Source organism: Equus caballus, chromosome 1, assembly GCF_041296265.1.
Source record: "Equus caballus isolate H_3958 breed thoroughbred chromosome 1, TB-T2T, whole genome shotgun sequence".
NCBI lineage: Eukaryota > Metazoa > Chordata > Mammalia > Perissodactyla > Equidae > Equus > Equus caballus.
Genome location: NC_091684.1, coordinates 138,584,594 through 138,611,249, shown reverse-complemented (window position 1 = coordinate 138,611,249; position 26,656 = coordinate 138,584,594). Strand labels below are relative to the sequence as shown.

Sequence of the window (26,656 nt, the reverse complement as noted above, 5' to 3'; positions counted from 1 at the left end):
GGACTTGAGCTAATTTGGCTTTAGACTAACCAGCCAGCAAAGGAAAGGACAGCTGCGGGAGGGTGTCTTGAGCTTGTCCTTCACACAGGTGTGGCTGGCACAGAGGCCAGCCTCCCGGGCACATGGCGTGGGCAGTCACGCAGAGCCCGGCGCTCGGGAGGGTCCTATGCTTGGTTTAACGCCAGTTGTCCGCATCTTGAAATTCTGAATTTCCTTTGGTTTTTAATGTTTTGTGAGTGAAGCCCGATGAGAGAGCGCAGCATGCCCGTGAGTAGAAGAGACACACACATTGTTCCTTTCTGCCCTGACAGTCTTGTCACTTTCCATTTGAACCAGAACTTCTTTTGGATGCAGAAAGAAGGTGATGTCATTCTAAGAAATGCCAGCGACCGAGGAGTCCTATCATATGCTTTCTTACTTGTGTTACTTCCCTATATTAGCCAACCACTCACACCGAAAATGATGACATACAAGGAAAAGGAAAGGCACGGCACCCACTGTGGCTTTTTCTTACCCCCTCGTTACTCATCAGTAAGCAGAAGGTAGGGAGTGTTGGTAGAATGTGCACGTATCAAGAAGTGAAGTAAAAACGGTTGAGTGAATTTTATGTGTGGTGTTCTTATTCTGGTAAGTCACACAATGTATACGTATATCCAAGCTACAGAATACGAATTGTGTAATTTTGGTGATTTCACATCCTAGTTAAATGCTCTTTTGTTTGTATTTAATAATGGTATTGCACAGTATAAGTGTGAATGGTAAAATTCATGCTAACAACTTAAAATTCTAATTTTTCTTAGAACAATATTAAATAGCAAATACCAAACACCGTAACAAGTTAAGAGAGAGACATGGAAAAAAGGGAAAAAGTTTTATATTTTAATGTCATTAATGGTCCTTTTATTCCTGCTTTTTGCCCAGAGGGCTCCACGTTTTCATTTGCACTAGGCCCCACAAATTACAGAGCCAACTCTGCCTGGCATCCTGGGGCTGGAGGTCTCAGGCTGGTCTTGCACACCCAGGCCCTTTGCTAGATCCCTGATCTTCTCGCCATCTTCTGGGTTACAGAGCCAGGAAGCGAAATATAGACAAGTGAGCGTTGGCACTTGCTCTGAAGAGTCCAGGCTGTCTGGGTGACGGTGGGTCTGTGGATGAAGATCCCAGCTGAGGAATTTCAGAGGCTACAAACACACCCTTGTTGGAGATGTTTTGGGGGCCTACTGTGCATTCACTCTTGTGATTCTGAGTTGTCTAGTGAAGAGGCGTGAGCCGGCAGTGAGCTGAGAGAGAGGCCCAGAATCTCAGCTCTGGCTTGGCCTCCTTGGGCAAGCCCTTTTTTCCTCAGTCAGTTTTCTCATCAGACAATCCTCAGTCTCAGTTATAATCTAGTTAGTAAGAATGTAAGCTACTTGGAGGCTGAATTCTTGGGTCAGATCTCATCTCCACCTCTTACCTAGTTATTGGATCTCGGGTGTGTTGTTCAAGGTTTCTAGAGCCTCAGTTTCCCTACCTGTAAAATGGGGATAATGGTAACTAAGCACCTCATAGGGTATTAAGTGAGTGTGGGGGAAGGAGTTAACACTGTGTCTGGTACATGGTGTTGAATAAATGGTAGCAATGGTCGTGACAGGGAAGAAGGAAGAATCAAACCGAGAGGTACTAGGACCAAAGTAACATCATCTGGGGACTGTAGCCTTTGAGGTCTAACTTCAGAGATTCTGCGAGTACAAGTACCCAGGGAGCCTCTGCCTTAGACTTCTAAGGAGCTCTTCAGACTGTGTTTTGGAAGTTACTGGAATGAGAGAAAAATTATAGTGCTTGGAGTTTGACCATCTGGGTCCTTGTCTTCTCACCCTCTGTCACCCTCAGGCATGTGACCTTGGATAGGCCCTTCCCCACCAAGCCTCACTTTCTTCATCTGCAAAGTGGAGCGGTGATGGGTCTGTGTGCCTTACAGAGTGAGCCCCAGTTGAGATGGCACAGGTAGAAATCTTTCATAAACTTGAACTCAAGGGAGAGGAGTTAGGAAGAACTGTCTGGCAAATCTTCAGCGTTTGTTTTAATCTTGCTCCCTGTGGTCATGAGAGGCTAAGGAGGAGTTGCTTTGCTTGGGCCCCAGTTCTTCGTCTGTGAGATGAGAGGATAGGACTTTGAGCATAAACTGTCCCATGAGCAGGTTAAAAAGGAAAGAAAGAGGGAGGGAGAGGGAAAGAGAGAAAGAAAACCAGCAGAATTTGGAATTGTCCCCTAACTGGAACCACAATCGCAGGTTTCAGGGACTCAGGAAGGGGTACAGCCCAGCCTTGCGGTTTAGAAACGTCAGATGTTGGGAAGAGAAAGGCCTAGCTTAATGTAGCCGGGGTTCCTTACCACCCCCTGCCTCCTAAGCCCCAGCAGCTTGTTACTCCCCGGCCAACAGCTTGGCAGCACAGAGGCAAACCACAGAGTACATTTGAGGCCCAGATCTGCTCATTTCGAGGGCGGGGCCGCGTTTTTCTCCTGCCACAGTGAGCTAATTAAAGAAAACAAGCTTTGGGAGTTGGGAGAGAGCTGGCCACAGAGCACTTGGGGAGGATTGCTTTGGTTGTGGAGGCCTCCACAGCCCCTGGAGGGCAGGTGAAGTGGGCCTCGGGGTCCCATGCGTCCCCAGGGGAGCCCCGAGGACCCACTGCTGCTTAGCTGGGAGACCCGGATGGGGACAGTGGTAGGGCTTAAGTGGGGTGGGAGGGTGATCTTGGTTTGTGAGTGGACGGGCCAGTGTGGAAGAAGTTCAAGCTACCCGTGAAGATGGGACAGTTTTGAAATGCTTCCTAAATGTGGCCTTTGCCCCAGATTGTGGCCAGAGCCCGTGTCCTGAGAGTTAACTCTGTGAGTGATGATAATTCTCATCTCTCTGGCTCTTTTAATTCTCACGCCGACCTTCGGGAAAGTGGGTGCGACTTCTGTAGTCCCTGAGAGTAAACCGACGCTCAAAGAGGTGGCTGTTCTTGTTCCGAGTCTCAGGGCTGGGAAGTGGGATAAGGACCCAGGACTTCTGTCTCCAGACCAGCATGCTAATTACGTGGAGGGGGAAGCAGACATCAGTTCCTACTGTCTTGTACCCATCACCGTCCTCTAGGATTGAAGTCCAGCTCCAGCAGCTGCATTCCTGTTTTATGGAGGAGGTCTATTGCTGAAACATTGATTGTGTAAATTGAATTATGTTTGCAGCGTACCAGGAAAACCATTTAAAGGAATCCTGTTGTGAGTCATTTTGAAAAATGAGGAATTGCACTATCTCCCCAACAATTTTCTGTTTTGGTAAATTTCATGTGGCAAGATTCCTTAAAAGAGGGGTCCCACTGGTTTGCTAGCTTATGATTAACTGCATAAGGATGCTCTACTCCTCAGGTGCTCAGAAGGAGTCCAGGCATGCTGGAGAGCTGGGGAAGAATGTATAGGACGTGTACAGAATGCCTTGATTCACGTATTCGGAGAAGTTGGGAGCTCGGTGGGGCCTCAGGGGGCATCCAGTCCAGTGATTCGAAAGTGAGCTGGGATGACACTGCTAGGGTGCCATGCGTGCTGTGAGGAATTTTGTCAGGGATGACGATGACGATGATAATGAAGTGAACGCTAATTGAGCACTCACTGTGTACCCGGGACCTTACATAGATTCTTATTTAATTGTTACTAATAATTAATAGTACTGAAGTTTGTGAATGGTTTACTTACCAATTAATATAAAAAGGCATATTCCTCTATATAATGGAATATTTTTCAGCCAAGAAATGAAGTACATGCTACATCATGGACAAATTTTGGAAACGTTATGCTGAGTGAAAGAAGCCAGATGTAAAACACCACGTATTATATGATTCCATTTACATGATATATTCAGAGTAGGCAAATTCATAGAGACAGAAAGCAGATTAGTGATTGCCATGGGGGCGAGGGTGGGGAGTGACTGCTTAATGGGTCCAGGGTTTCCTGTAGGGGGGGATGAAAACGTTCTGGAACTAAATAAATGGGATGGTTGCACAACACTGTGTATGAACTAAGTTCCAGTGAATTGTGCACATTAAAATGGTTAAAATGGGAAGCTTTTATGTTCTGTGCTTTTTATCTTAATATTTCTTTTTAAATTGTATTCCTCTCACGGTGTCTCTCTCAGAACTTGGGTCCCGATGTGCTTGTGTTGAGTGGGAGAGAAAGGGAAAGGGTCATTTAAGTGTGCACTGAGGTTGAAATAAGCTTGGGGCTTTCCAATTCAGGCTCCACCTTTATGAGGAACCAGAGAGGGCTAGTGACTTGCCCAAGGGCACAGAGCAAGGTACCAGAGTTGGGATTTGGATTCTAGCCATATCACTTTCCATTAGGAAAATCACAGTGGAAAAGTGGTTCTTTTACCTCTGTTATGTTGTAAATTCTGGGCTCTGTTCTGCCTGGTGTTCTGTGCCTTCCCTGGGTACCCATGCTGGTGGAACCACTCCTGGATTAACTCAAGTGTCACGAGGCCCTCGGGTTGTTCGGTAGAAATAGCTGAAGACCTGGGTGATGTCCCCATGCACGTGTCAAGAACAATTCCAGTTGTGCTCCTCAATTTCAGCATTTAGCAAAAGGAACCAATTATGTGTAAACATGTACTTTGGTGTTTGATGAGAGACTCACCATGTGACACTGCTGCTGCTTTTCTTTTCGACTATGAGCATCTGACACTACAGGAAATCAGAAACTTGCCAGTACCTAATTTGTGCTCACTTTGCTTTCAAACCCTCTTGGCCCCAGTACAGGGTAAATGAAACTGTAGCTTATAGTAATATTTATGTATGGGAGTCAATGAGCTGTTTAAATGCTTGGATGTCAGAAAAGCTTTCAAATGTAGCAAGCCCCCTGGCTCTCCCACCCTCTGATTACGTAGTAGATAGGGCTGCCTTCTCCCTCAAGTCATGCTGTAGCAACTGTCCTGGTTGGTGGCAATATGGTGATATTGATGACGACAATGCCATCTAAAGAGGCTGAGCTGTAATTGAATAAAATGTATATTTAATCCATAAGAGAAGGCGAATAAAGTTTCAGGATCTTGGAAGTTAGTTATGCTCTTGGTAAGATCCACGGACAAGGAATGACAGGACCCAAGTTTTATTAGTGACATAACCTTAGCAAAGTGGCCTAAAGTTTCTAAGCTGTGGCTTCCTCCTCCTGAAATGAATAATCTCTCAGCCTCTCCTATGTCATGGAGTTGGTGTGAGCGTCTGAGTGAGAGGATAGACATTCAAGTGTTTTGTTAGCTGTTTGAGCTTCTTGAGATGATTTATGAAACTGAAGGGTTGGAGGGTCTGAAAGAAACAATGAAGAACTAATGCACACTGGTTTGTGTTGGGAGTTGTGGAGCAGAATTTGCCTTTGTTTTCAGGGGAGCCCAAGTCGTGGGAAGCAGCACTTGGAACGCACGGATATTGATGACTGCCATCAAATCAGCAGGGTTATGGGGCACCTGCTCTGTCTAAAGCAGTAGGAGTAAAACCCAGTTCCTGCCCTTCAGGAGTTCCCAGTTTAATTATGTTTTCACGGGTCACCTGGAAGGCGAGCGTGTTGGGAGCGAGCGCAGCTGATCCGAGGAATCCTCCAGGCCCACCGAGCTATTTGCCCCAGAGTCCTGGGGGAAATGCCGTGACTGTGTGCGTGTGTGTTTGTGTTGAAAGAGAGAAAAAAGCCAGGAGAGTAGGATGAGTCAGATTTACCCATTGTTTTTTCCCTTTTGAAACTTCTTATGCTCACACACACACAGCAGCTCAGAAATGTGCGAAAACCACTTAAAATGTGCAAATTGTGGCCCTTTTGAAAGTTAGCCTTGCACCCACATTGTCTTGAGCAGGAATAGATTTGTGAATGTTCAGATCTTTCCTCATGTGCAGGAATTTTGTGTTAGTTTTTTTTGTGTGTGTGTGCTAGTTCAGGGCCAGCCCAAGTGGACTTGTGTGTGGTGTGTAATGTGGGCTGTGTATGATGGGAGCAAGGCCCCAGGGAAGTCTGTTAAACAGGAGGAATTCTGAAACTTGTCGTGGTCCCGGTTGGTCTGTAGCAGGCAGTGGCCCAGGATGGCCTGGGAAGAACCTCACACCCTGCATTTCTGTAGGCAGGACATGTGGTCCCCTTAGCTTGGTATTTAAGGTCCTCCAGAGCCCACCACTTTGTGGGTGTACCTTCTCTGTGGCCCTCTGCTCCCGTCAGATGAGGCTCAGCAGGACTCCTCCCCAACCTGCTGTATCCATGGCCTCGCTTTGGCTCACCTTGCTGTTTCCTGGGACCCTTCTCTGAATTCCTCTGTACCTTTCTGTCTTTAAAATCCAGAGCGAGTCCCATCTCCTCTGTGATGTTTTCCTTAACTCTCCCAACTCACTGTGACCAGCTCTCCTTTCTCTAAATGGTCTACTGAATCGCTTCCTGGGTCTGGCACATAGTACATCCTCCGTAAATATTTGTGACTGTATTCATTTGGCTCTTCTCCATCATAGGTAACTTGTCTAGGTGTCACTCATCTACCCAAATGTGATCACCGACTTCCCTTGTGCAGGAGCTCAGTCTTAGGCTTGTTTTTTGACTCCTCCCCTGCTGCCCACTACCCTAGTGGAAGGGTAGTAGACAAGGTCTCGCAAGGCCTAGACACTTCTCCCTGTTCCCTGGGGCTTCAGACAAGGCACACAGCCTCCTTGGGACTCACTTCATATCACACAAAGTGCAGATGCTAAGATCCACCCCGCATGTAGTGGAGGCAACCGTGACGATCAGGAGAGAGTGAGGGGCGGGCGCGAATTTTGGAACACTGCAAAGCACTGTGCACACGAGTTATTCACGGTCTTGTGGATAGGCTATCAGAAACTGTGACCTGACATTAATGCTGGGTCCAGCCAGGGGCCTCAGTGTCATGGAGAGCTGGTATATGCTGCAGACTGAGAGTCCAGGACCCCTGAGTTGCACTCACCCTCCCTGGGCCTCTGTTTCCTCAGCTTGACTACCTTTTCCAGCTGGTGGTTGTGGAGCTGTGTAGGGGAGGGGGCGGCAGGTGTGGCCTGTCCACTCCTGTGTGGCTGGAACTCAGCTGAAACAATTAGGAGGGTTCCCTCCAATCCTTAGTGCTTCTGGGTTGGCCATGGCAGCTTTGATGTCCCTGTGAGTGACCTGGACCTCTTTCTTTGTGCCTAGCTTATGGCTAGATCTCCATAAACACTTGCTTTGACAGGTGAGAGAGGCTGTTTGCACTATTTAAGGTGGCAGAATTATTTCACCCTTTCCAGAGGTGTTGACATTTAAGGGTGGTTGGGGTGATGGTACAGGAGGGGAGGCAGGAAACCTGGAGGAAGGAAAGGGGCCAGTAACTGAGAAAGTGTGTATAACAGGCCCTAATTTTCAAAAGTGCCTGCCCCGCTGGTGCGGTGGTGGTGGTGGTGTTCAAAGGCGGGAAGATAGATAAGATCAGACTTCGGGATTTTTGCCTTCTCCCCCAACTTTTGGTGGCTGAGAGCTTTTCCAGGGCAGGCAAGGCAGGGACTGGATATTTTTCAACTTTTGTCACACCTGTATTTAGCACAATGCTTGGTATTTCAGCAGGGTCACTGGATGAATGCGTAGATGGCGTCCCAATTCTCATCACAGCAGAGTGTCAGGGCGTATGTAAAGTCAAGGTTAGTAACAGATTTCATGGGCCAAGAAATGCTAACCAATGTCTCTGATTATAGGAGATAGGAAGGAAGCTGTCCTCTGTGTCCGTCGTCCCTCTGCATTTTGCGGTCACCCTTCAATATTCCTGACCTCGGGAACGTCTGTGACTGGAAAGGAGTCAAAGCCTTCTCTTCCTCGCTTCCCAGTGGGGGCTTGATTGTGTTCTGCACACAACAAGTGATAAGAATTCATACTAATTATGGGCAGGGCCCTTTTTCCAGTTGATTTCCCTCTCGTCCTGTCCTGGCAGGTGCTGTCCACAGATAACCTCGTCACGGGACTTGGCACAAATGGTGAAGTTGACACTGGATTGCTGTGTCCGTGTTATCTTGTTGTCTCCTCGATGGTCATTGTCACACAAGAAACTACTTCCTCTGTGGGCGTCCCTTCACAGAGACCTTTGGGCATAGATAAATTCATAAACTGCATTGCATGAGTGAAGCCATTTCTCTCAAGAATGGGGGTCTTGCTGGAATGCCTCCTCTGATAAGCCCTCTGCGTCCCCAGGCCTCGTCGGTCTCCTGAGGCCCAGTTGTCCCCCGACCTACAGTACCCCACCTGCTTCTCATTGGAGAGTTGTCATGGGAGGACAGACGGTGGCATCCCACGTGCAAACTTCTTTGAGAGTTTGATCTTGCAGGGTGTCCCTGATCTGTTTCCTGTTTTCTCCTGGGGGTCTCAGCGTCAATCTGCCTGCAGCTCCATCTCAGCTACCAGGCCCTGCTGCCTTTGATCGGATGGCCAGGACCCCAGAGAGTGAGCCCTGGCTCAGAGGTTTGTGTTTGACCTTCGGCAAGCTACTTGACTTCTCTGATCCTCCATTTGCTCCTCTGGAAACAAAAAGATTGGCCCAGGTGCTCTCTGAAGTTCCTGCCATCTGTGTCCTTCCTCTGCTGTCCACAGGGAGGGAGGCAGGCACTGCCTCTGTCCTGCAGGGGATCTCGGGCTGGAAGGGCAGGTTGGGCGAGGTTGTGGTGCACCACCACGGAGACCCAGGACCCTGACCTGTGGGCAGTGAGTCCAGGATGCTGAGAAGCCGTTGGGGTGTAGGGCAAGCGGAGCCCCTCCAGGAAGCAAGTATGTTATTCAGCCTTGTGGAATGTGGAGGAACGGCTGGGCTGGGGCAGGGCTACTGAGCGGCTTGTGGCTGTAACTGCGGGCACAATTTCATGGCCTTGAAGAATGGCTACTGTATATTCTAGTGATAAATATTAGTCACCCTGGCAGCAGAAGGAGTTTCCTGGGCTGCATTTTTGACACTTCCAGCAAAGGGAAAGCCTTCCTCCTCGACAGGGCACAGGAGGGAGAAACAGGAAGATGTCTCTCTGGGCTCAGGTGCCAAGCAATTCTCTGACCCTCATACCCTGACTGGGGATCCCATGGGATTTTCAACCACCAGTGACCTATCTCTGCTGGAAGCTGCATAGGGCCTGTTAATGCCCCTTCTTGACATCTCTGCCGGGCCACCTCTCTGGGCGTTGCTTGAGCATGTCCCAAATCTAAGCCTTGATTGGCCCTCTTCCCCCCACCCTCCTCATCATCTGCTCAGCCTCCTCCAGTCTTCCCTTTCTCAACGAGAGGAGCACCATCCCTTGAGTTGCCTGAGCTAAACCTCAGGAAGTCATCCTTGTGGCCTCCTTCCCCCTCTCCCCATCATCCAGTCCATCACCACACCCTGTCAGTTCTGCCCCCAGAATATCTACATCCCTCTGCTGCCGCATCTTGACTGTGGCTTCCTCGTCCAAACCAGAGTCTCTCTGGCCCAGCCTTCCTCCTAATGGGGCTCTCTGCCTGCCTCTACCTCTCCACCAGGCCCATTCTCCACTGGCAACCAGAATGACCTCTAAAAAATGTACATCTTATCTGGCACATCTGCTGAAAATCATTCAGGGACTTCCCATTGCCTTCAGGGTAAGGATCCGAATCCCTAACAAGGCTGTGGGGTCTGGCCCTGGCCTGCCTATCCAGCCTCCACCCCCAGCTGGGCTTCTGCCTCCAGCTGGGCTCCCGTCCTCGCTCTGACCTTCTTGCATTTCCTTCCTCAGGGCCTTTGCACATGCTGTCTCTTCTGCCTAGAATGCTCTTCCCCACAGTTGTCAGCTGGCTAATGTAAGTCAGGTCTCAGCTTACCTATTATCTCCTAAGAGAGCCCTCCCTGATTCCCCCCTGCATTTAAATTATATCCCCTGATACACTCTTACAGTACCGGGTTCTTCCCTTCAGAGACCTTACCCCAGTTTGTATTGATAATCTGTGTGGTTATTTGTTTGCTGTCTGTCTGCCCGTGAGGGCAGAGACCATCTCTTTTGTTCTCCACTATGCCCAGGGCGTAGGACTGAGGAGCTCAGTAAATATTTGCAGGCATGAATCATTGTGCTGCCATTGCCCCGGCACCCTGATTCCCTCGGGGTCTTCCCCTCCTCTCCAGTCCCCACTGAGTAGCCACTGAGCACCAGCTCTTCCTGGCTTCTGTCCTCTGGCATTAAAACTTATCAGTCCCACATCTCAGACTTTTGCAAGGTGACACTTCATCTGATTACCTAATTCACACTAAGGTGTTAATGGTGCTAATGACATAGTGTTTATTACTCCAGGGGATGCAAAATGATGGTATCAAAGCATATCATTCCCCAGTGGTTTAAAACTCTTCTGTAACTCCCCAGTGAGTCCAAGACGAGTTCAGTCTCCTTGGCCAGGTTTACGAGGCCCCTGTCTGCACAATTGGGCTTCCGTCTCCTTCTGCAGCTTCAGGTCCCCAAGCCTTACTCATCTTCCTCTCTCCCACCCAGCACAATACCTGGCATGGATAGGCCCTTAGTAAGTATTTACTATGTGAATTGTTTTTGTTTTTTGGTGAGGAAGATTGTCTCTGAGCTGACATCTGTGCCAATCTTCCTCTGTTTTGTATGTGGGTCGCCACCACAGCATGGCTTAATGAGTGCTATGTAGGTGCACCCGGCATCGAAACCCGTGAACCCCACGCCACTGAAGTGGAGTGTGTGAACTTAACCACTATGCCACCAGGCTGGCCCCTTACTATGTGAATTTAAAAGAAGTAGATGTTAATGACTCATGCTTTAGCTGAAGCTTTTGGTGTAGTCAGTCGGTCTTTGGGCCGTGGATGCCAGGGGAATGACGGATGGTGGGGATTTCAGGCACAGTGGCCACGATAGTGCCAGGAGACTGCGAAGAGGTAGCTTTATCTCTAAAAAAGGGTAGAGGGGGGTGGCCTTTCAGGGCCCCTGAATCCAGATCCCTCCCCACCTACCACACCACTCACATCAATCGCTTAAGCAACTTGCTTTTCTGCCCAGGATGAGATTTATTAACTCTTTGCTTTCCAGGGTGCCAGAGGATCCTCCTTACTCATCTGATGCAGTTTGTGGTCATCTGTAGGTTGAGGCCAGAGAAGCAGCAAAGGGCTAGAATCAGTCCCTGATGGGAGAACGGCACCCCGGCCCCGCCTGCCCCTCTGAGCCCTGCCACGGTCCCTTGGTCTGCACAGCCCAATCAGTGCCTGTGCAGCTGTGCTCATTGCGCTGACGGGGCCTCCTTCCTCCCACTCCAACCCCTGCCCCGTAGTCCTTCCCAACCCCCTTGTGGATGTGGCCTGAGAAAACAGGAAGAAAGGAGGAGCCGTTTGGTTTTGTTTTAAGAAAACCCTCCCTTTTTGATTTGTTTTAGTGTTGGGTGCAAAGAGAGTGGCAACTGTTGTTTAAAATGAGTGGGTGATTTTGGCTTAGTGTAGTTTTTGGAAGGGGCAGTTCTCTTCCATGACGCTAACATCTGGGGTGGAAAGTCACCCTCCCTCACCTGGATGACTGAGCCTCCTGGGTTCTCCCTCTGTACCCCCTGCCCTTGGATCTGCTCCTGCACGCCCACGGGAAGCTTCCTGAAGGACGGTCTTGCCCTGGCACCTCCCTGCTTAGAATCGATCCATAGCTTCTAGCACCTTGGGGGTAATTTGGCTTGTCTCTTGGGGTCTGTGCCATGTCCCCCAGCACCTCTTGCTCAGCCTCGCCCTCCTGGCAGCTGAAGATGCTGTGAGGTTGCATATTTGCTGCAAACAAGCAGGATTCGTGTGGACACCAGCATTGTCTGTGGAGTATGACTAATTTCAAGTACAACTGCCGTCTTGTGGGAGAGGTCTTTGAAAATCGTTGGCATTCAAGATGGTCACTCTTTGCCCCAAAACATCGAGAATCCCGCTCTGACTCGAGTTCTGCATGCTTCCCCACTCTGCCCCAGGCCATTTCTTGCCTCCTTGCTTTGCCTCCTCTCCAGCCTGGAATGTCCCAAATCTATTCTACCAGCTTCCTCCAAAAGGGAATTTCCTCTTGACCTCCATGAGGAAGCATCAGTCAGACACCCTCTCCTCCAGTCCTTCCCCGAGCCCCCAGAGCCACTGAGCACACCTGGATCTTAGCATGTACCACAGTAGGTTGAAATCATCTGTGTCTGGATCTGTCTTTTCAGTCTTAGGCAGTGAGCCCCTCGAGGACAGGGGCTCTGTGGGGCTGATCCCTGGGTTGGAGGCTGACAGTGTGCTGGCACCCAGGTCACTCACTGTAAGTCACTCATTTGGACCACAAGGCAATCTTGCCTTGTTGTGTGAGCTCCATTCTCTGGACTGCACTATTTCTAAATGGAGCTTCTGGCTCTTGTGTATGCCTTCTGGTTGATGGCTTAATATATTGAAATAGATGGTTGTGCTTCATTTTCGTTTGCAAAGAAAGAAAAATAGTGAAAATATAGAGATATGAAAATATGATCTGGAGGTGAAGATAAAGTTATGAAGATTAAAGAGATGTTATGAATGCTATATAAATCAAGACTTGTTTGGAATAGATTTATTTTTCATGGGTTGGTCTTTGTCCTACAGTTTGGTTCTCCTTGAAGGCAGGGCCAGTTCTTATTCTCCTTCGTGTCTTTTGAGCCTAGCAGGGTGCCTGATAGAGCGGTCACTTAATAAATACTTTTCAAATGAATGCATGGGATGAATATGCATTTTGGAATTTCTAGTGCTTGGTGATTAGAAAATTCCCATGGCTCGTTAATTTGTAAGACACGATTTCCATCGTAAATTCTTTGTGCGGGAATGCTTTTTGTGGGGAACGCTTGCCTGCACTGAAACATGCTTTGTGGTAGCAGTTTTGAAAAATTGAGTCATTTTGCTTTGATTGAGGCTAGGTGGCCTTGGGCAAGTCGCTGTAACCCCCTGGGACTCGTGACTCTCATCTGTAAAATGGGGTGGGAGGTAGGAATGGACCACACGGCTTCTGAGAGCCTTCTGCTGTCATGCGGCATGTAATTCTCACATCTTCCTCTTTGGTGATTGGACATGGACCATATCCCCAAGGGTTCGTGCACAGAGCTGGAATTCTCCCTGACCTCTTTGACTGCTTTCCAGTGGGTGGAATGCCTAGTTTCTCAGTAGCAGAGAGAAACGTTAATGTGGGGTTAGGAAGGCAAGCCAAGAGCTATCGAATAATTAAAACACGCACGCACAGAAAGAAAAGCGAGAGGGAGAGAAACACGCTTAATGGACAGGGGATGAGTAAAACCCAATGGACTGAGAAAGCCCCGGCGCTGAACTTCACATGACCCCGCGTGCTGCCTGCAGTTGCGACACCCTCGTGCCCCCTGTGCACTGCCGGCCTCTCAGTGATGTCAGCAGGCCTCGGCCCCACAGGAAGCAGGGCTGCCATCAGCCTGGTGGAGCATGCAAAGCCTGCTCCCCTCCACGGCCCAGTTCCCACCCACCCGTAACAAGCAGCCGTAGCTCCTAGGCTGGTAGGAGTGGGAAACCAACCCAGTGCTGCTCAGAAAGCAAAACCCCAACCATTAGTGATGTCCGTGCAAGAAAGAGAGGACCAAGGAGGATTGTGGCTTTTTAGGAGTTCTCTGCCTGAAATCAGATTTCCTTTAGAGATGGTGTTTCCTTGTGTTTTCTGAACTCTTCTAGGTTATCAGTTAATGAATGGATTAATTACCTCCTTCATTGTGTATGTATATCTGTGAGACCCAGGGGTAGAGGAATAAATAAGACATTGTCTCTTGTGTGCTAGGTGGGGGATAAAACTCATAAACATGCAGAGGTCTAAGGGCTCAAGTCAGGGTATGTGCAAGGACCGACGGCAGACCCAAGAGCTACCACCTCTGCTGGGGACGGAAGGCCAGGAAATGCCTGGCTGGGTTTCCCATGACCCCAGCCCACAGCAGGATGTGTCAGAAGATTTGGATTTAGAGGATGGTGGGTTTGGCAAAAAGAAATGTGTGTATATAAATAGAATGAGATGGGGGGAGAGAATGCTAATAGTACCTCGGGCTGTCCATCTCCATGAGTGACAGTATTTACCTCACAGTGTTGTTGTGGGGCTTGAAGGAGATAGAGAGGGAAAAAGGACCCCGTTCATTATTAATTAGATCAGCCCCTCTGCCTATGGTTAGCTGAACATCTGTGGTGTATAGACCCGTGTGGGCTGTCCGTGCCCTTAGCTGCTGCCCTCCAGAGGAGAGGTACACTGCAGTCATGGGAGCCTGATTAAATAATTACATAATAGTTAGCTCTATGCAATCAACCTTTTCTTTAAATTTTTCATTTTGAGAAAGCTGTAGATTTACAGATTGCAGGTAACACAGAGTTCCCATGTACCCTTCACTCGGATTTCCCTGATGTTAACGTCTTATGTTACCACCGTACATTTGTTGAAACTAAGAAACCAACATCAGTATGTTACTCTGAACACAACTCTAGACTTTATTTAATCAACCTTTAAAAAAAATAACAGCCTTATTGGCATATAATTCATATACCGTAAAATTCCCTCTCGTAGGGTGTGCACTTCAGTGGTTTTTAGCATATTAACAGAGTTCTGCAACCATCACTGCTATCTAGTTTTAGAGCATATTCATCACCCCAAAAGAAACCTCATGCCCATTAGCAGCCCGTCCCCACCTACCCCCTGGACCTGGCAACCTAATCAACTTACTGTCTCTATGGCTTTGTCTGTTTTGGACATTTCCTATAAATGGAATCGTACAATAGGTTGTCTTTTGTGATTGCCTTTTTTCACTTAACATAATGTTTTCAAGATTTTTGTTGTAGCATGTGTCAGTGCTTCATTCCTTTTTATGGCCAAATAACATTCTGTTGCGTGGATATACCACATTTTGTTTATCCATTCATTAGTTGACGGACATTTGGGTTGTTTCTACTTTTTGGCTATTATGAATAATGCTGCTGTGAACATTTGTGTATAAGTTTTTGTGTGGTCATGTTTTCATTTCTCTTGAGTAGATAGCTAGGTGTAGAATTACTGGGTCATTTGATAACTTTATGTTTAACTTTTTGAGGAACTGCCAAGTTCTTTTTCAGAGTGGCTGTACCATATTACAATCCCACTAGTGTGTGAGAGTTCCAGTTTCTCCAATGCTTGTTATTGTCTGTCTCTCTTAGCTACCCTACTAGGTGTGAAGCAGTATCACATTGTGGTTTTGATTTGCATTTCCCTAATGGCTAAACATACTGAGCATCTTTTCATGCGCTTGTTGGCCATATATCTCCTTTAGAGAAATGCCTATTCAGATCCTTTGCCTGTTTTTAAATTGGGTTGTCTTTCTATTGTTGAGTTGTAAGAGTTCCTTTTATACTCTAGATACAAGTTTCCTTATTAGATAGATGGTTAGCAAATATTTCTCTCCCTCTCTGGGTTGTCCTCCCACTTTCACGATGGCATCCTTTGAAGCACAAAAGTTTTTAATTTTGATGAAGCTAAATTTATTTTTTACTTTTGTTGCTCTTGCTTTTAGTGTTATGTCTAAGAAACCGTTGTCTAACCTAAGGTCACAAAGATTTACTCCCTTATTTTCTTCTAAGAGTTTTATAATTTTAGCTCTTATATTTTAAGTCTTTGGTCCATTTTGATTTAATTTTTGTATATGATATGAGGGTAGGGGTCCAACTTCATTCTTTTGCCTATGAATATCCGGTTATCCAAGCACTATTTGAAAAGAATATTCTTTCCCTACTGAATTGTCTTGGCACACTTGTCGAAGATCAATGACCATAAATGTAAGGGTTTGCTTCTGGACTCTCAATTCTATTCCATTGATCTATATATCTGTCCTCATGCCAGTCTTGATTACTGTAGTTTTGTAGTATTAATCAACTTTTTAAATGTACTTTTTCATAATCTACCTTGTTCCAAAAAGGAATTTGAGGTAACTCTCAGAAATACAGTAAATAAAAAAGGATTGGAGTAGACAGGAAATTAGAAGAGGAGAAAAGGATCAGAAAATAAGATGAGATCAAAGGTAACATTAGTACACGGTATGGCATATGATAAAGTTTTGTGAGATTATTAGATGTGGCCTGCAAATTTGGCTCTGAGCTTCCTAGCAGCCAAAGTTAGAACAGAAATGTGACTTCTGCCAAAAGTAATATAAGTGTCCATAAGATTAAAAAGAAAACCAAATGTTTTCTGGGGAAAAACTCAGTTTTTTCAGTGACTGCAACATGGGGGAATTTCTCCTGTGGGTCCTAGGAACCAGAGCTTCTTAAGCACATAATTGTTTCATTTGTCTTAGTTCTGTCCCTCTAGACTGCTAGCTCTTTGAAGGAAGGATCTGTGACTTATTTCCCTCACATCCACCCATAGTACCTAGAAGGGGACATGGAGGTGCTTAAAAAATCTTGATTGAATTGTTTCTGAAATTCAGAATGTTTATAACATCCTTTGTTGACAGTTCTACCACTAGGTTGAAATTAGTTGGAACTAATTTGGAGGTAGAGAAGTGGCAGCGATTTCTCTTCTGGTTGCATTTTAGAAGTTATTTCTTGCGTTCAGCTCCTTGAGAGCTGGCTGAGTGGTGGTAAACTTTGGGCAGAGGTGGGAGGTGTGCCTTTACTCTGGGTGATGGCAGTGACTCTGGAGGCAAGGGAAGCTGCATGGCTTCACCAGCCTTGGAGCCCACCCACCTTTCCACCTCCTCAACCCTGGAGAGTCCTTCTTGTTCACTCTCTCTGACATGCCTTCCAGCTTCCCTGCCTGATGGAAAAATCCAGCATGTGTCAGGGTGGTCCTGGCCCAAACTGGACAATTTCTTGTAGAATTGGGGCCACTGCCACCTATGGTTGTATTTGGCCCAGGATGGCCACTCTACAAAGAGGCCCACCCAGACAGGCCCCCTCACGGGGGGCAAGGAACAAGCTGCCTTTAACTGACTACATATGTCATGTTGGGTGGCCCTCTCCATGGCATCCCCAGTAAAGAGCTTTACTATTTTTTGGTAGCATTCCTTCTTTTTTAAGTAAATTTGAACACCAGCCTCTAGGGGAGGTTATCATTGTTTCACAATTTACAGATGAGGAAATGGAGGCTCAGAGTATGTAAGCCACTTGCTCTAAGTCACAGCTATGTGACTTAGATGTGCAAAGATATGATTCCAGCCCAGGGAATCCTGACTTTGACTTCATCCTCTCCTTCCTTTTCTACCTGCTGGCCCCCAGTCTTATCTAATTTAAGGGGCGTGAGAGGCCAGTATTCTTTCTGCCTTGGGTGGGCACCTTTGGACAGGTGAGTGCAGCTTCCTTGGAAGTTACATTCGCATCCATACGGGAGGCTGTCCACAAGGAGCCCCCTGGGGATCACCTTCTGCACCGTTGGCCCTGTGCCAGGAGCAGCCTTGTGCTAATGTAATAATATAGACTTCTGACTACTGCCTGTAGTCAGAACGTTTCCCACCTGCTGTCTCATTCAAGCCTGGCCACAGCCCTGTGAAGAAGGCAGGATGGGTGCTGTTAACCCCAGTCTGCCCCCAGGGGCACTAAATTGCCCAGGGTTACCAGGTGGTCAGGGTCAGAGGTAGGCTTAGAAGCCAGGTCTCTGACTCGTGGTCCAGTGCTCTGACCCAGTCCTTGAGCAAACATGTGTCAAGTTGCGCCAACAAGGTTACAAATCCTGGAACTCAGGCTGCTGTGAGTGCCTCCAGGAACACCTGAGCATTTCATTACCCACATGACAAGACAAAGGGAAAGTCTTCTTTCCTCCTACGGAAGTGAAATTTCGCCCACACTCATGGATTTCTTTGTATTGCTCCAGCGCCTGGCTGAGTTCTCAGAACAGAGCGGGTAGAATAGAATCAGGTTGCAAACAGAAGGTGACCTCCCTCCAGAGTCCGCTGTGATGGAAATGCGATGCTGAACAACACCAGCAACAGAACCAGGTTGTTTTGGCTCTACCTCCGAGGTCATTCAGGTGCTGTTTCCAGCCACTTGGATTTCCAGATCTACTGTGTGCTCTGAGCTGGGCTAGTTCCCAAAGACTCCAACTAGAAAGATCCGCATTTGTCATAGTCTTGACTTTGCCCTTGACCCTGGATGAGAGACGTATGTCCTCTGAGCCATGATTTCCTCCTCAGTGAAGTGGGGGTGATGAGGTCTGGTTAGCCTCCCTCCAGGAGTGATGGGGAAGCTGAAATAAGATTTAATGGCATGAACTCATTCGTCCATTCATTCAGCACTTTTTATTGATAGCTTACACTGCCAGGCTCTGGATTCAGTGGTGAATGAGACAGCACCTGCCTCGAGACGAGACACTTGCAATCTGGGGAACCCAGCAGTTACAAATGTCACATTGCACACCGTGGGGACTGGGAATGACCAGGACAGGGAGGGAGCCTGAGAGCTGGAGGCAGAGACACTTGGTTTGTTTGGGGAAGGAGTGGTGGTCAGAGAGGTCGTCCCTGAGAAGTGACATTTGAGCTGAAGTCCAGCGGGTGAGTAGGAGTCAACAAGAGAAGAGTTTGGGTGACAGCAGCCAGGGCAGAGGGAAGAGCAAGTGCGGGAGCCCTGAGGTGAGAGGAACGTTTAACAACAGAGAGAAGTCCACTGGAGGACGGTGGGCATCGCTCTCTACCATCTCCTGTTCAGTTTATTTCAGCAGGTCTTTTTGGAGCAGCTCCTCGGTGCCAAGTGTATCACAAGTGCTGGGGCAGCTCCCAGATAAATCAGGCCACGATGGTTGACGTGAGGGCCCTGAAGGCACAGCCCTGCCGCATGCATCTGCATGTCCACAGTGCCTGGCACAGAGTGGGCGGAAAGGAGCAGTGGATGTGTTGCTCTAGGATGCAGATCCATGCCTAGCCATGCAGGCCATCTTAGAAACCTTCCCCACAAACTACCATGTGGCCTCAGGCCAGGGACCTGAGCTTTGACTCTCGGATCCATCCTGGTACAGTGCGGGTAACCATAGTACCCATCTCCCGGGGTCCTGTGGGCGTTGCTTCCATCATGACTGACGTGCTGAGCAAGTGCCTGGCTGGAGAAGCACACGGTCAAGGAGAGCTGCTGGGATGGTTATAGTGGTTATTCCTAGCAGTGCTGTGATTAGTCTTGATAATGGGTGCCACAGGGAATCAGAGAAGGAGAGGTCGCTGGTGCTGGGAGTGTTCCTCAGAGCCCGTGGGAGCTGGAAGGCCAGAGAGGATGGGGGATTCTAGGTAGAGGCTCATGAGCCGAGGCAGGAGACCTCAGCACCAGGAGATGAGGAAGACCCTTGGTGACGGGATCCGTTAGGTATGGAGGAAATGGGTGCATGTTCAGTGAGCTGGGCAGATGGCTTCTCAGCTGTGGGAAATGACCCAGCCGGCTTTCTGCTTCATGGTCATAGAGAAATCTTGTGACTGGAGATGATGGCATGTCCGATTTGGAAGGCAAAGGTCAGGAGGTGAGAAAGCGGACAAATGGAATGTTTATCTTGAAACAAGTTGTAAATGACTTGGAAATCCCCATGCTTGCTTCCTCCAGGAAGCCGTTCTGGACTCCCCACCCTGTTCTCCTGGGCCCTCCATCACCCCAGCACCTAAACACATACTGTGCGAATGTCTTTGCCCCTCCTTTTGGAGGGTTGGCTCTTTGAGGTCTGGGACCATGGCTGGCCTGTCTAGCAGAGTAACTGGGAAGAGTAATAATTCATTTTGAATGCATAAAGTTTGTGGAGGCCTCACAGGCTGAAAATACTGATTAGGATACATATTCAGGCCTTTTGACCTCAAATCCAGGTGCCTTTCCACCACACTGGCCTCACCCAGGTGGTGGCCCTGGGTTCTGCCCATGAGGAACTAGGTGGCACGGTTTTGTTTAGTCGTACCAGGAAGGTAGATGAGAGCCACTGTCAGAACCAGCAAGGGGCCTCAGACCTTCTAAGTCCAATTCCGTCACTTTCCAGAGGCGGAAGCCGTATGCCCCAAAACAGAAGTGGTGTTGGGGCCAACCCTGAGGTTCGGGTCCTCCGAGTTCCAGCCCCGTGCTGCCCTCACTGCGCAGAGTGGCCGTCCCCTTTTGATCATTAGAAAGTGACCACATCCCCAAGTGGGGTTTGAGCAGGTAGTGCAGGCGTAAGACTCTGGTAGAGGTGAGGATGTTTCCCTTCCTGCTGGGAAACCCTCCAAGCTCGTGAGAAAGAGATGTGGTTTGTGGAGCACAGATTTTCAAACTTTCTTTAGAGAGTTCTTGTTAGCTTCAAAATGGCTGGAGACACAGTCAAGTGGTGATGTTTTAATGATAGCAGAGAGAGCAAACAATAAGCACAGTGCATCGGTAATTTATCGTCACAGAGGTCCTTATTAAGACTCTACAGTTCATTCTTTCAGTATGCTTATGGTGGGTGCTGACCTCAGGCGTGGCACGGTGCTGGGCGCCCTGAACTCCCAGCGAGGGATGAGCACATGGCATCAGTGTGGGCATCGCAGTCGGGGAGCCCGGTGAGGGGCCGTTGGGCACAGCTGAGAGGGACTGAAGGCTGGCAGACGTGAAATATGGATGGAGCTTTCCTCTTCAGAGCGTTCCTTACCAGCATTAGAGTAAAGGAAGTCTAATGTGTTTTCTGCTGATAAATGGCAGTTCTTATTTCGTCTGACTTCTGGTGTGTTTTGATATTTGCCAAAAAAGTAATACCCCGTCAAGGAGTGAGGGGCAGCCAGCCAACTCTGGTCCAAAGGTGTCTCACTTTTATAGCATACTAGAATTTGGGGGGAGGAAAGATCAGTTTGTCACAAAAAAACCCCAAAAGAGGTCTGCATAGACAATGGCTTTCTTGAGGAGGTTTCATCCAGTGTAGGATGCAAAACCTCTATTTAAAACAGCCAGGTAAGGCTCTGTGCTCTCTCAACATGATGGGGGGGACAGGTACTGAGTCCTGGATACCTCGTCGCGTGGGATAAAAATGCTGGTTTCCTGAGCTGCCTTTCAAGATGCAACCCAGATGCCGCCTTCTCAGTGGTGCCTTCCTCAGGAGCCCTGGCAGATGAGGTCTGCCCTTTCTCTGAGATGCCATGGCATTTCATCATTGTGTCCCCCCTGAGCCCAGGGACATGCATCTCCTGTTGTGCCTTGCATAGAGCCATGCACAAAGTTAGGTCCTCACTAAATGCTGGTGTGCACCGGCAAACGTTTATGGAGCCCGTGTTACAGGTGACATAAACCAGGCAGCTGGGTGGCTGTGGGAGGAGTTGGGGGGAGACGTCTGAGCTGAGGTACACGTTTGTGAGTAGTCGTCATATGGATGAGGCCAGGTTGAGGAGCGTGTGAGGCTGGGATGAGAAGATCCAGGCCTGCAGCTGAGAAACAGCCCTGTTTAGGGAATGGGGAGAGAGAGAAGAAAAGCAAGGTGGCACATGATAACGTGGAAGCTGAGAGCCACGAGACTCTGCAGTGAGGGGAAGTGAACAGCAGTGCTAGACATCACAGAGAATCCAGGATGATAAGGCATGGAAAGCACGTGTTTTGGATTTTGTAACCTGGAGTTCACTTAGTCACTCACACACCTAAGTAAGGGCGGTTACAGTGGAGTGCTGGGGGCAGGAGCCCAGCGTGAAGGGGAGGTGAGGAAGTGGAAATAGAAGACGTGAGTTACTTCTGCTCGTGGCTCAGCTGTGCGGGGAGGAGAGCGCAGGGTGTGGGAGCTAGAGAGGAACCTGGGTGTGAGGGATGTGGCGGGGTGTGGCGGGGGGAGGGAGAGCCCTGTGTGCTTCATGGCCAACTGAATGGAATTGTTTAGTAAGTAGATACATGGAACTCTGGCTGAGTTGTGTCTCAGATTTGCCAAAGACATCCATAAAATTCAGACCAATACACACTCTGGGGAACAGGGCAAATGGATTATTATGTAAGAAGCTTATAGTCCAAAGGTAAAATTGTCTAAGAGCTTCTAAAAGTAAAAAGTCAAGGCAAGTTGGTATTGCTAAAGTGAAATAACACAGGTTGAATTTTTCTAGGAATTTCAAAGGGTAAAGACTTTGGAATTAGTAAGCCTCTTGCATCTCGCTAGGAATGGTTTGTTTGCTTTTTGAACTTTGTTGCTTCTTTTTGCTTAGTAGTAGCCATGAGCCCCTGGAGTATACTGGGTGCTTTTTTGGGAGAAAGAAGAGCATGGGGCAGACTTTGTCCTGAGCTCCTTAGGTGACAGTGAGGAATGGAGGTGGCCCCAGCCTCTGTCAGTGCAGCCATGACTTGGTGTCGGACAGGTGTCGAGGCTGACAAGTCTTGTAATTCTTCTGTGCTGTCTCTTTGGATCAATACGTGAGTGATTCTGTAGACCTCTCTATGTACCAGACTCACTTTGAAGGTATAGGGCGTGGCCTCTGTCCTGGTGACATTAGTATCTGAGCGGGAGGCCTGGCAAAATGTCCATGTTTGGGATGCTTCACGTCACAGGGTGGTATAGAGAGAGCCGATGGATGGGCTGAGAGGAGGCCGGAGGTGGAAAGAGATTGCCTGGGAACCTGCGTGGAGAGGAGGACGATCTCACCCTGTGCCTGCCCCTTTCTCTTACAGGTGAGGGGTTGGCCTGGGAGGTTAAGTGGATTTCTTAGACTTAGTGGCAACTTCAGGACTTGACCTCAGACCTCTCTTTACAGAGAGTAAGTTATGCTGTGGTAAAAGGGCCTTGAACCCCCTGCCTGATTTGCTGGAACTCTGTCTCGCATGTTTTCAGGCCGGACATGCTTGTATCTGTAACATCTCTAATAACATTTAAGGACTTTCGAGTCTCAGTCTGTGCAGAGGCTGCAGTGTTTCCTGCAGCCCGGCCCCCTGGGTCCTGGCCGAGGCCTGGACCACTGAGTCACACTCTGGCGTGGCGCCCGGTGGGGATTTCCACGCGGCCCGTGTTGTCTTCTCCTCACTTCCTGTCGGCCTCTGACGCAGGCCGGCTGCCAGCGAGGGCCAGGGGGCACTCCCGCCCGCCTGGTGAGCCCCGAGGTGCTGTGGGTGGCTCTCACCCCACGGGTGGCTGTGTCCCCGGCAGGGTGTGCCTGCTGTCTCTGTCATGTGGGTGCTGGGTGGGCAGCTCCCTGGAGGCCCCGGGAGGCTGCAGATGGGCCGGGGGTGGCTCCCCGTTGGATGGGAGGTTTTGTTGAGAAGTGAGAACTTGCTCATGGGGCAGTTTGGGCTGGGCGTTTAGGGTTGTAAAAACCTAGCTTGGCCTAAAATGCCTCCCTTTATCTGCTGACAAGAACATTTGTGAAGAAAACAAAACAGCAGACTTTCAGCCGTTCAGTTTACGCACTTGAGGGAATGATTCCAATAGTGTATCTGATTTCTTTAGGTCTTTCTAAAAAGATCTATGTATCTCTTTGTCTATCTGTCGGCTTCTAGTGCCTCCATTTCTTGATATGAGGATATTCTGCTTTTTAAAAAAACATATCTCCACTGATAGGACTTCCACATCTTGATGCATTTTTCATCCAGAACTTCCCGTGCTGGGTAATTTACAAACGTTATCTTATTTAGCTCTTATCTGTACAGTAGAAAGCCATGTTACGTAATACCATAGCCACTGCCCACATGTGGGTGTTTAAATTTCAGGTAGTTAAAATTAAGTAAAACTCAGAATCGAGTTCCCTCGGGTCCTCAGTAGCCATGTGTGGCTAGTGGCTACCACATTAGCACAGAAGAGGACAGTTTCCTCCTTACAGAAAGTTCTAGCACTGGTCTAAGGTCTGAACTTTATAGGTGAGGAAACTGAGTCCCCCAGAGGTTAAGTTGACTTGACCACTTATAGCCAGTAAATGGCAGAGCTAGAGTTTTAACCCAAATCTGCCTTCTTCCAGAGTCTCTGTGCCTTTTTTTTTTTTTTTTTTTTTAAACAAAGCATGTTTATGATTTCTATTTCGGTGGATTCATGTACCAAACCTTTGTTGAATGAGCAACTGAAACATTTTCATTTTATAAATAAGGAAACTGAAGGTACAGTTTTTTTTCTTAGAGAAGAGAGATCGGTCTACAGGCTTCAGGGACTCTTTAGGGCACCTGGGGGTGCTATGAGGACCCCCTCTTCTGCCCTTTTCCCGGACTGCATCCTGCTGAGGGTGCCAGTTTCTGCTGGTGTCTCCACCAGAGTTTGGGAGCGAGGGAGCTAGAATGGCCTTCCTCACGGCGATCCTTTGACCTGTGTCCTATCTGGGGATTTATGGCTGTTGACGACGATCTCTTGGCAGGGGGGTAATGGGAGGCTGGCCTTTTGTTTGGGCCAAAAGAGGAGACAGGAAATATGTACTAGTTTCTTAGCCAGAAATACTGAGGTCCAGAGAGGTGAGGGCCCTTTGAGGGTCATGCAGCTAACTACGAGCTGGGCTGGTTCTTAAACCTTTGTTTTCAAGCCAGGATTCATCTGATAAGAAAGCAATCACTCCATGGACAGGGAGCGTTTTTTCACGGAGAGAAAAATACAGCAGGGATGTTCCCAGTGGTCCGAAATGCAGCACAATGGGGTGGAAAAGAACAAGGCTGTGGGGTTCAAATCCTGGGGCTCGAAGTTACAGGGCTTTAGGCAAGGACTTAAGCTTTCTGAGCCTCATTTCTTCATCTGTAAAATAGGGATAAAATATCTCACTGCGTTTGTTTTAAAGATTAGATTGTAATGTGTAAGAGATTTGCAATTCTTGGCACATTGTAAGTGCTCGTTAAATGGAAGCCATGAATATCACGATGGCATCGTCACCTCTTTCCAGTGTTCTGATGTTACAGCGGGGTGTGCAGCACATAAGGCACTCAGACAGGATGCCCTGAAGTTACACAACCGGATAAACTTATTTTGAAAATGTCTTTTGGTTACATTTCCAAATAACATGCCCAATGTCTTCTTGCAACCCTTAGACTTCTTTTCAGGTAGAAGACCTCTAAATTTAAAGTGATGGGTCCAACTGCTGATCTGGAAAGATATAATATGTACATCCCAGACTGTCCAAACAGTCTAGAAACAGAGGGGAAATAGTGTATCCTGTTTTCCATCTTTTTGGATACCCTGTGAAATAAGACTGAAACAAATTAGTGGAAAATAGGTTGTTGTCGTTTTTATTTTAAGGCTTTTGTTTCTTTGAAAGGGAACATCACTGATGGCTGTCCCGAGGTGTGTAGGTGACCAGCTGACAGTCTGCCTCTACAGCTTATGCAACTTGTCGCTTTCCACAGTGAGAATTCACTTCATGATCTGGGCCTGAGGGGCCGGAGGAGGAAAAATATGTTATGTTTAGAGAAAATGGACTTGTTGAAGAAGGGTGGACAAGTACTTTCTGGAATATTTTCGAAGGGAATTGGAAAAAGAAAAAAAGGTTTCTGGTTATCCCTGGTGAATGAAAATATTCCTAAATCAGAATGTCTCATTACCCAAAGTCACAGTTGATCAGGGCCTCACCTGTGGCTGTGTTTGAATAGAACTTAACCATGGCTGAAGGTGAAGTTTCAGCTTTTCATTTCCACCTTCAAAGGTATACCCCTAGGTGTGACCTTGGAGCACCTTGAGAACACTGGCAGGGCTGTGCCCAAGTGAGGGCACATCTGGAGGGGTTGGGAGGAAAGATGTGACACTGGGGCAGCCAGGAGAAGGCTGGTGGCCAGAAGATGGCCTTGACCTTGGTGAATTTACCTGGCCTAGCCTTACCAATTCAGAAACCTCACTTTGTCAGGCCCGGAGTCAGAACTCCTGGTTCCCACTAACCAGCAAGAAGCTGAAGCACAAATCAAGCCACTAGTTTATTTGTTGAGAAGTATAACCACTGTGAGGTTATAACCAGGGCGTTCTCTCCTTGTGGGCACCCCACCCAGGAAGCTAAATGGTCAGAGGCGTGGGTGGCTCAGGATAAGGGGTGGGGGGAGCCATGGGAAGCAGATGTGTTGAGCGGCCTGGCGCCCTGATGGCTGGGTGCAGCCGTGTGTCCTGGGCAGCCCCCGCTGCTGGGCAGTGCTTGCACAGGCACTGTGGTGGTTGCCCCTGCGCCCCTCAGCCTTGCAGCTTCTGTTGCTGACCACCCACCTTTCTTCTTTGGGAATTAAGACCTGCTCTGTGTGCAGAGAGCCTCTTGGAGGTGACATGCCCCCTTCCCTGCGTAGATCCACAACATCTTCTGGGTTTACCCTGCCGGGCAGTTACTCTTCGCCTTCTCTGGTCCCGATGAATGCATGACCCCTGACCTCACTGTTCCTGCCCAAACCAGAAATCGGTCCTGTGCCCTGGCCTCTGGCCGCTCAGTCAGCCCACCAGAGATTAAGGCGGCGGGGCCAGGATGATAGGAATTGACCGCTTTTTTGACTTCCTCGGGCCGTTTCACTTTAATAGCTCAACAGAGGCATCTGTGGTGGCTTGCATCCAGAGTGCGTGGTATTTATTTTTGATTTGAAATATGAAAAGCATTTTTTTAAGACAACTGACTCTCTGAGTCATGCCCAAGGGAGCAAACGGCCTGAAATGTGAGCCGATGCTTGCTGGAGGAGGAGAACAGGAGAGGCTGCTGCTGACTTGACTGGCGCTGGGGTTAGGTCACTGCTGGGATGAAGTGCACTGACCATAAGAGCAACATGTGGGCTAGAGCTGCTGGCGGTGGGGTAATTTATTGCAGCCGCTCGCCTAACCAGGAACCCCACACGCTGGGTTCCCACAGGCTGGGACGACTGCAT

The 26,656-nt window shown here is 48.4% G+C and overlaps 1 protein-coding gene across 2 annotated transcripts in view; it reads left to right on the top strand.

Moving 5' to 3' along the window:
* The window catches only part of SMAD3 (SMAD family member 3), a 116,785-nt gene that overhangs the window by 29,348 nt on the left and 60,781 nt on the right, over positions 1-26,656 (top strand). The gene's annotated exons all lie outside the window — the stretch shown is intronic.